Source organism: Phragmites australis, chromosome 1 (assembly GCF_958298935.1).
Source record: "Phragmites australis chromosome 1, lpPhrAust1.1, whole genome shotgun sequence".
Classification (NCBI taxonomy): Eukaryota; Viridiplantae; Streptophyta; class Magnoliopsida; order Poales; family Poaceae; genus Phragmites; species Phragmites australis.
Genome location: NC_084921.1, coordinates 27,396,697 through 27,406,509, shown reverse-complemented (window position 1 = coordinate 27,406,509; position 9,813 = coordinate 27,396,697). Strand labels below are relative to the sequence as shown.

The window sequence follows — 9,813 nt, the reverse complement described above, 5'->3', positions numbered from 1 at the left end:
AACTCTAAATAAAGTGAAATCAATTTTAAAGATTCTCTTAAAATACGTTTTATACAAGAAAAATATGTATTTGCATGTTACACTTTTCCTTAACATGAGTTAATAATTGAGCCGTGTGGTTCAATTTTTTTCATTTTTTTCAAACTTTCTCCCTATAGAATATGATGCAAACGACATTATTTTTAAAAAAAAATTTCACAGAAGTTCTTAGAATTATGTCTAGTGTTTTTTAAAAATTTTTTGAATTTTTTGAATTTTTTGAATTCAGATTTCGGTTACCGAGCGGTTTTTGAAACCGAACCGGATCGAAAAGGTCGGTTACCGACGGTTTTTTAACACTGGTCCCTACCCACCGCACCACGCCCGGGATCTCGCGCAGCCGTCTCAACCCATCCTGGGTCCCACCTATCACCAGGCCTCGCCCACGCTCCTCCCCCATGCCCACGTGGCCGCGCGGTGCAGGGCATCCCGCGAACCCGGCTCCCGCTCTAGATCCCGGAACATCCACTTCGCATGGCCTCGATTCCACCAGCCCCTCGGTCTGCCCGCCCGCCCGACCTAGACAGCCACGCCACGCCAAACGCCCCCATCCCGGCACATGAGCCGCCCTCTGTTGCACTCTTCTCAGTGCCCACGTATCCCCGTGCGCGCCGGCGAAACCACCACAGCCAACACGAGGTGGAGATCACGTTTAGTCAGGGCTGGGGCCTGAGCTGCCTCTCCATGACCAAGGACAAATGCGACGTTGAAAAGCTCACTGGCAGTCAAGAGCCTGGGTAACCACTAAACACAGACACCAAATGAAGTACATAGTACAGAAGCGAGCCTAGAGCTCAAGAGCAGTGCACCGACAACACAAGTTGCTGAACCAGGATTTTTCAATTGGCAGAACAGAATTCACATAACAAGTGTTCTTTTAGAAAAACAAGTGTAACAATCTAACAGATTCGCAAAGCTACCAGAGACGCTATGTACTGTAGTCATATGCCCATATCCATCCATATGCAAAATCACAGAATGCCCACGGCATTGCATTTCAACCCTTGGTTCTACTAAGTACTGAAACAAAATACAGTAAGAGCAATATTTCAGAGCTCCATGTTTTAAGCCTGACACTTTGTGGTGACCAGAATGTAGACTTGAGGGTTACTGTAGAGCATATCGTAGTGGAAAATATCTTTGGTATTTGTATCTCTATACTTTCAAGAAAGATTAAATGAACTCCTCCTATTCCGTGTTTGAAATTGTGTATCTGTCCAAGATGATGATGTCAAACTTCTTGGCTTCAACATCCTCAAACCATTTTCCCCCGTGAGGGATCCTTCTGCAGATGCAGAAACAAACAGTTACATCAGATATTCAAATATCGAACTGTCAACAAACCAACGAAAGCCCCAAATAAAAACCCCGAGGTTAAAAACAGATGCAAGTTTAAGTAGCAGGGAATCACCTGGGGAAACTTCTTGAGAAGGTCCTGCATTTGGATTTCATCACTTGTCAGGAGACCCATCTTCTTCTGACGACGATCATACTGAAGCGTGAAGGCAAATCAGTTCACTAGATCATCGAATCAAGTATGCATGAAGGGGGAAAATCCAATGCATTAGGCATTCCATGACTTACAGCTGCCTTCTGAAGAGCCTGTCTGCTCTCACTATCCAAATCCAAGTCACAGAATTTGCTGGGCATTACCTTCACCTTCTTGATGTCCAACTCAGGGCCACCTCTTATCACAGATGCCCACCATTCCTTCTGATTTTCCTTTGTCAGTAGTATAGACAGTGATTTCCCGTCCTCTGAAGGAATTATTGCAAAATAATGAACAGCATACTAGTCAGTAACAGGTAAAAAGACATCAGGTAGGAATTCATATTAGTCATGTAACAAGCATATACCAATGCTCCAGAAGCAGTCACCAACTTTAACTGGTCGGTAAAGCTCTCCCTGGAATAAAAAACAATCAGAACATCACATCAGAAGATTTACTCCCTATGAAGGAGATTCTTGTCATGTACCCAACATGTCACATTATCAACGGACAAACGAGAATACACCATTTCAGTATTACCACTTACGTCAATTATAGGAGTCTGGCCCTTTAGCGCAACCTTCAGATGGTTCTTCTCAACCTCACAGACAACAAAAGTTGATTTTGTTCCTTGGGGGACTGGAACAAGTATGTTAACCTCTGACAACTCCTGAGTCCAGGAATATTTCTCCAAGTCCAGACCATTTTCAGCATTTGGTTCTGATACACAATACAAAATGAAAACACCTCTTAATTTCTTAATGTACAACATGTGAGCAAAATAAAAGAAATAGGAGTACCGATTGCAAATAATTTTACCAGATGTCCAGATGTGCATGAAAGTACAAATAATTTCACAAGAAGATATACAGCCCAAGTTATTGGTAAATGATATCCCAGAATATGGAAATCAGAGTGAACCACAGTTAGTGGCAATGTGGAAATCACATCGGTGTCCAAATCTGGGTCTAAAATAACAAGGAGGAAACTTCATCAAGTCTATTGATGACGTTAGATATTTATTTTATTAGCACACTAGTGAGAATGTAAAGATAAAACTTACAGGTCCAACGCAGCAAAAATACTAGCTAGGATAGAACGTATCAACAGAAGAATATGTAAAGACATTGCATCATCAACTGCTCACTACCTGACATGCATGCTATTATACATACAGCTCTCTAAGCAACTTGAAATCCCCTATCAGACAAAGATTGCCCAATCAGTTTTGACAGACAAAGATAACCATCAATTCAGAGACCAATCAGTTTTGGATAGTTAAGCTTTGACCAGAGTAATCAATACATCTTCTACTCTCTGCAGTCATGGAATGCGCAACATGAATGAGCGCAAACCTGAATAATATTTATGGGCTAATCTGAAATTCCATGATATTTCCCTGTATGCTGTCATCATGTCAATCTCAACACCTGCGGATCATAACTTCACAGCAGAAACGCAAACCCGTGTGCTCAATCTAAATCTATCTAGTTGCCTAGCCTAGAATTGGAATTGCAAAGCGCATTTACTCCATGCATGACTTCTGATTCCACAAAAATGGTACGAATAGAAATTAACAAAGTTCCATCTAATTTGGCCAGAATTTGCAGAATTAATAGTCACCAAGGCAAAGACCACATTTCACATGCGAACCACAATCATCACAACAAACTAAAAGGTGGCAGTACGAGATTAATCACCTCTTGCGCGCCTCCCGTCCTTCTCCGTGCTCTCTGCTTTCGCCTTCCTCTCCGCATCTGCTGCCCTCTTCGACTCCTCGTTCCTCCGCCTCTCCGCTAGCTTCCTCACCTCCTGGCTCACCCTCCCTAGCTTCTCCTCCGCCTGCGCCTGGGCCCTGGCCATCTCCGCCACCTTCCCCGCCACGGTGGGGTCGCGGAACAGGTCGGAGCGTTTCCTCGCGACGTCCATCGCCGCCTGGAGGAACGGGAGCGGGCCACCCTTGCGCGCCATCACCGCCGCGAGGACGTCCTCGTCGGTCCCGCCGATAACGGCCTTGGCCGCCGGCGTCGTCACCTCGTCGTCGCCCTCGTGGAGCTCGGTGATGATCGCCATTGGCTGCCGCCGCTGCTTCTAGGGTTTCGGTCCGGCGGTTGCTGCGCGCGTGAGGTTTCCGAGTGGGTTTTGCGACAAAGCGAGGAGCGACCGACCACACAAGAACCAGGCCCGAGCGAGCACAGGAGCCAGCGCAGCCGTTGGAAACCGGTTCCGAGGAATGGAGGCTTCGTTTGCGTTGGGATTGTGCCAAGACAACACGATGAGGCTTTTGAGGGGTTCTAGAACAGTGACAGGTTGGTTGCGACGTATGCGTTTATGACGTGTGGGGTCGGGCTACGGTGGGCGGTGGGCCCAAAAACCATTTTAGTCCCACATGTGAAGCAAAAATCAGCTATTACATTGCACCGAGTTATTCAATGATTTTATTAATTATGTACTCCTGCCGTTTCAAAATAGATGATATTTTAGAGTTGAGTATAAGTATTTAGATGAAAGATAAAATGATTATTTTATTTTTTTAATATTGCATCCATATCCATAACTTCCTTGATGATCTAGTTGTATCTTGCCTGAGATTTAAAGGTAGTAACATATTGTAAACTTGCATCCATGTAAAGTGGGTTAGATCACGAGTAACAAAATGACTAGCTGGTAAAATACCTTGGTTGAGCAAGGCCTCCATTCCTGACTCTCCCATTTCGAGTAGGGGTCTCAAGGACGCACTTGACACAAGCAAGTAGTCATCTTCGTCTATGTTGTCATGTAGTTTTACCCTTACTCCGTACATTCTAGGTTCACAGCTGCCATCTGCAATGGCACCTAGTGACTAGATACCACCCTGATACACCTCCACCTCTGCAGAGGGCTCCAATTCATACTCAAACTTCATTTTGTCAAAGAAGGGTTGTGGCCGAATGAAGCGTGAATGTAGGACCTCAATGCAGCCCTCTCCATTACAATAACTGACAATGTAGTTGGTACCGCCAACCATCTTGATGATAGTAGCCGGCATACAAGCTCTGTCCTTCTTTTCTTCATCACACATCACTTCCACACAGCTTCCCTCAGCATACAGTGATATTCCTTGCAGCTGAAGTTAAATTAGTGACAAAGAAGTATTTAGTCACATATATTCTTCTCTACGTACGTGACACCGATGCAGTGTTAAACTTCTAAGTCCTGCCAATAAAGTAAGTCTAAAAATATCGATTTCTTTTTAAAGAGAAGTGTCTCAGCGTGGCAACTCGATCTAGATTTACTACATGATCCCTTTTTCTTAAGGAGCTTCTTAGTACGGGAAGTCGATCCAGATTTACCACCTAATCTCCTTTTCTTAAGAGGCTTCACAGTATGAGAACCTTCCTCTTATTCCTTTTCTTCCAAAGGTCACATTTAGAACATTGACCATAGTATATACCTCTACCCCACTAGGGTACCTTCGAGCTGAACCTTCCTCTTTTTCCCGTCAAAATCATTCTTCTTCTTGTGGTACGAGTGATTCTTAAAAAAGAATCTACAGTGACACATGCTCATTGTTTTAAAGTTGCTTAGCCACACGCTCACTGTTTCATCTAAGCGGTCGACACAAGCTTGGTCCTTTTATAGTTTGGCCTGACATGTTACCAAGGGTAAGATAATCATCGATGCTTACAAACAGTACTACACATAGAATAAAGTTCTCTTGTTTGTAAGCATCTTATACTTGTACACAGTCATTCCACGTGAATACAAGATCTTCAACCAATGACTTTAGGTATACATCTATATTGTTGACAGATTGTCTCGGCCCTTGGATGAGTAATGATATTATAATGTACTTCCGCTTCATGTACAATCATTCATGAAAGAGCACCATAAACCATAACTAACACACAAATGAGGCTATCAAATAAATATTTGAACAATTGACTAACATGCAACAACCAAAGGAAGCGGTTGCACTTGATTCTTCGCAATTTTGATGGTTTGATTCATCAAAATATTGGACATGGCCTTTGCCACAGAAGCAAACGAGTTTAGAAAAGTGAAGGTTTGGAGAAAAGGCTCTAAGAGAGGGTAAGTTATAGGATCGGTTTAAAAAATAAACCGATTCCAATATCACATTATAAGAATCGGTTCCAATAAAGAACCGATTCTGATACTTTAGAATTGGTTCATTACACTATCTGAATCAACTCATATTAGGGCCACCTCATTAGAATTGGTTCCAGCTTGGATTCGATTCTGATACTCTGTCAGAATCGGCTCCCAAGTAACCAATTCTGATGTGCCGATTCTAAAGGGTGTTTTGGTACTAGTGATTATTCTCTTTTGGTTGTATCACCAATACCTGGTAGCTGAAAGAGGGGGAGGGAGATGAAGTAGCAAGAACAAAAAAGAGTAGATGGGAAGAAGAAGAGAAAGAGAATGAAATATGGAACCCACTTTCATGGATGAATCGCGGAGCTATGTAAAGGCCCAACAAAAAAAATTAATTCACAGTTAGTATATATTGGTGTTTAGGCTCATATGAAACGTGTTTCTGGAATTCAGCCCCTGCTTCAGCCCAGCCCACTTCATTGGCCTCTGCTAGAATTTGATTCACACTACTACAGAAACTATTTTTTAAGACACATAAGTTTCATTTTTATAGAAGGTTCCACGAGCCTTCGATCACATATGGTTACTCTAAACATATATAAAAATCAGTTACGAACCGTCTCTGAAAATTGTTTCTGTCACCGCCACGCTTATGCCAACGAGTATCCTAATCAGTGTTGCGTAGGATAAAAACCAGTGTGGTTTTCTACGAGGCGCTTAAGTTGCATGGTTTTGAAAGATGCGGGCTGTATTTTTAAACAGTAAATAGAGTTCAGGTGAAAATTAAACCGTGGGAAGAGTGAATGGACTAATTAAATATAGTCTTTTGTTTTTCTTTTAACAAGCACACTCAGAATGCTCTTTGGACCGGGGATAGTTTCCCAGTAGTAATTATAGTGATATCAGTTAAAAATGTACATCATGATCGAGGACATCAAGAATTGCTTACCATGCACGAACCCCATCTGACATTTTTCTAGCGAATCAATCATCAAGAAGAACTGCGAAACATGCTGAGACAGTTAGCAGCGATAGCAAGTAGAGAACCACCACGATCGGCATAGGCAGGCCGGCTGCCACCCAGAACGTCATGGTCACCGTGAGCGCCATAGCGAAGGACCACACCGCCACCTTTGCGACGGTCCCCAGCCCGTGCGATGTGCCACCGTCTGCGTCCCCCTCTCGCAGGCCGCTACGCATGACATGACGAAGAAGATGCACAGCCACTCGGCCGCGAGGAGGATGAACGTCCTCAGGTCGTGGACGAGGAGGTGCACGACGAAGAGGAGGCCGACTACGAGCACCACCAGCGAGAGCGCGCGCACGGGCGTGGCGAGCACGCGGCGACCGGTGGGCTTCCCACACGATTTGCGGAGTGGCAGTGGCGGTGGCGGAGGTGGCAGCGGTTGCTCCTCCAAGTCGACATCTTCCATGTTTTCCATGCCTTCCATCGTGCAACAATGACGGCAGGGCCGGGTTGTAGCTATGCCTTCATAACAAGGCCAGTGGCATTCTATATACCTGTACTTCGATCACATTGTTTTGTTCTCATCGTTAGTACCTTTCATCAGTAGTAGTAGTAGTACGTAATTGATTAACTAGCTAGCTGGTTAAACAAGAGACAATAATTGGATCATTAGAGCTTAGGATAAGGTACTCCAAAGAATAGTATATTTGAGTAGAAGGCGTCAAATAGATCGACGTGAATACCAACGTTGAGTGGGATTTGGACTAGCTGATGTGGAAGTTCATCTGAAGCAGTTTGTGGCCATGACTGACTAAACTATGTGTGATGCTTAGTGTTTCCAACAAATGGAACGATTAAGACAAAGCCCAATACGAAGTACAATAATGTATGTATATGGCTTGGAAAGCGACTGCTCAAATGTTGTGTAGGAGAATATGTTCACTGCGTGCAGGTATCTTGGGCGAGTGCCAAAAACTCTTCGTCTGAAGTTATTTTTTTTTAAACGAACAGGTAGGAGGGCTGCCTATTATATTACATAAGAAGAAGTTGGACCCAGATTGGGCAGGACAACAACAGAGACCACAATGACACTACAACATTAACACAACAACAGACCACAACGCACAGCAACACAACAGCAGCAACAACAACAGCAGATAAGCAACAACAAACAACCGACACCCGAAATTGATAGAAGCCTTAAAAAAGAGACACATCTGCCAGGGGAATGACCTAATGAAAAGGTAGCAACCTCCCCGTCACAAGATCCCAAAAGGCACGACTCTTCAGGTGCAGAAGAGCATCAAGAAGGTCCGATGGAACCAGCTCCGTGAGGGATTCGGCGAAGCCCTGCAAGGCGTCATCATCTAGCTTCCCATAGGCTCTCACAATGCCTAAGTCTTTGAAAACGTTGCGCTCGGCAAGACAGGTGCTCCGGCGAACCGACGATCGATCATAGGATCTTCGCTTCTGCCTTGTTGGCACCGCCAAAGTAGGAGGATGCAGCAGAGAGCAAGGGGGGTACACAACCCCAGCTGAGGGAGAGCGCTCAGGCGCAACAATCATTTGAGGCTGTAGAGTAGAGCAAGGGGTTCCTCAGAATAAGAGTCCTCGCTGTAGGAATCCAGTGTAGAGAGCTGCGGATCTTCAGTCCTCGAAGAAGGTGGGCACTCAAGCATAGCGAAGGGATCCAAATAGCAATCCAGAAGCTCTGGGAGGTACGGATGGTAAAGTTCGGGCACTTGTACAAAGTCCTCGGTGATTAGCTGGGCAGAGCCCATCATTAGGGGAGATGACTTGGAGCACCATCTGCTCCAAGGGCATCTCTTGGAGCACCTGTGCATCAGAGGCCAAAGAGGGCACCGCCTCCACCTTGATGATGAGAGAGACATCACAGTCATTTAGAAATTCAACAGTCGTAGACTCGAAAATGCACGCGGCATGCCCCAAGAAGCCGTGGAGTTAACTGTAAGATCGATGAGGAAGCATCGGCTTTCTCCGCATGCTTCTGCGCAACAGTGGTCCTTGTAGTTTCTTGGAGCATGAGATCCATCGGAGGTGCGCATGCTGCCGCGAGTGAGTCAAAGAGAGACAGGGTTGGGGAGCGGTGAACTAGTGAGCAGGGCCTGAAGAGGCCGACAAAGTCAGGACCCACACGAGATGGCTCTGCACGCTCGAGATCGTTGGTCACACGCACCCGCCACATCTTAATGGAAAAAGCCTCATCACGAAGAGGCTGGATCACTTCCTCGAATTGGTTCAAGAGCAGCTGACGGAGCTCTGATCACAGCGAATCCACCATCCGCTCAAGTAAGGACTTAAGGTCTGGGTGGGACGTCACAGGAAAGTCACGACAGTGGCAGACGCACGCGACTCCCTCCGTGATGTGGCAGTTGGGAATGATGGGGCTAGGCGAAGATGGCGATAGAGAGCAACATTCACTCGGTAGAGAAGATGCCATGACATTAGCTCAAGATCGAGCTTGCTGAGGACGACATGGTTGGGCAGGAGAGGAATGGACCCGCGAGGTAGGAGAGGGGGACTGAAGGTGGCAATGCCGCTCCCGATGCCCAAGACGACAACAACTGATGCAATGAAAGGAGTCCCGGCAGGAGCTAACTTGGTGGTCATGAGTGAGGTAGCGGTAGCATCTACCCCAAGCCCATCTCATGAAGGTGAGGCTCCGCTCCATCTTTGACGGACACGCTAGTGACGAAGACAGTTTGGCGAGATGCGGAGATGGGTCATGAGGGGGTGACCCTTCGATCCCACAGGCACCCACGACTCCTCCAAGTAAGGAGCCACAGAACCCACCTGGCCCCCCTGAGGAGCATCATCCGGCAGTAGAGGAGGAAGCATCTTGCGTCACTGGCCGAACAACATGGTGGGTGGAGGGAGGCGCCGACGAAGAAACTATGGCTGAGGGTGGCATAGGGTGCTTGATTTCTATGGCTTGTAACTCATTCACCTCAACCCCAACTTCCATCGTCATGCTGGATGTCTTTGCTTATTTGTGCTACGGCTTCCTAGGTCTGCGCTCGTCCTTCGACCTCTTCAGGTATTTTTACCTATTGAAGGGGTTACAGGGCAAGGTCGCTGGCAGCATCGGATTTCAGCTCCGAGAGGGCAAGGTGGCATAGTACATTGATTTTTCCACCAAGAGCTACTAGTTAGGGTGGCATAGGAAGTGGTTCTACTATTACCCTGGCCCGCTGGGGCTTCC

The 9,813-nt window shown here is 45.9% G+C and overlaps 1 pseudogene; it reads right to left on the bottom strand.

Annotated features, from left to right (window-relative positions):
* Window positions 1-880: 880 nt before the first annotated feature.
* On the bottom strand, window positions 881-4,512 carry LOC133888467 (protein BOBBER 1-like; annotated as a pseudogene).
* Between the last annotated feature and the right edge of the window lie 5,301 nt (window positions 4,513-9,813).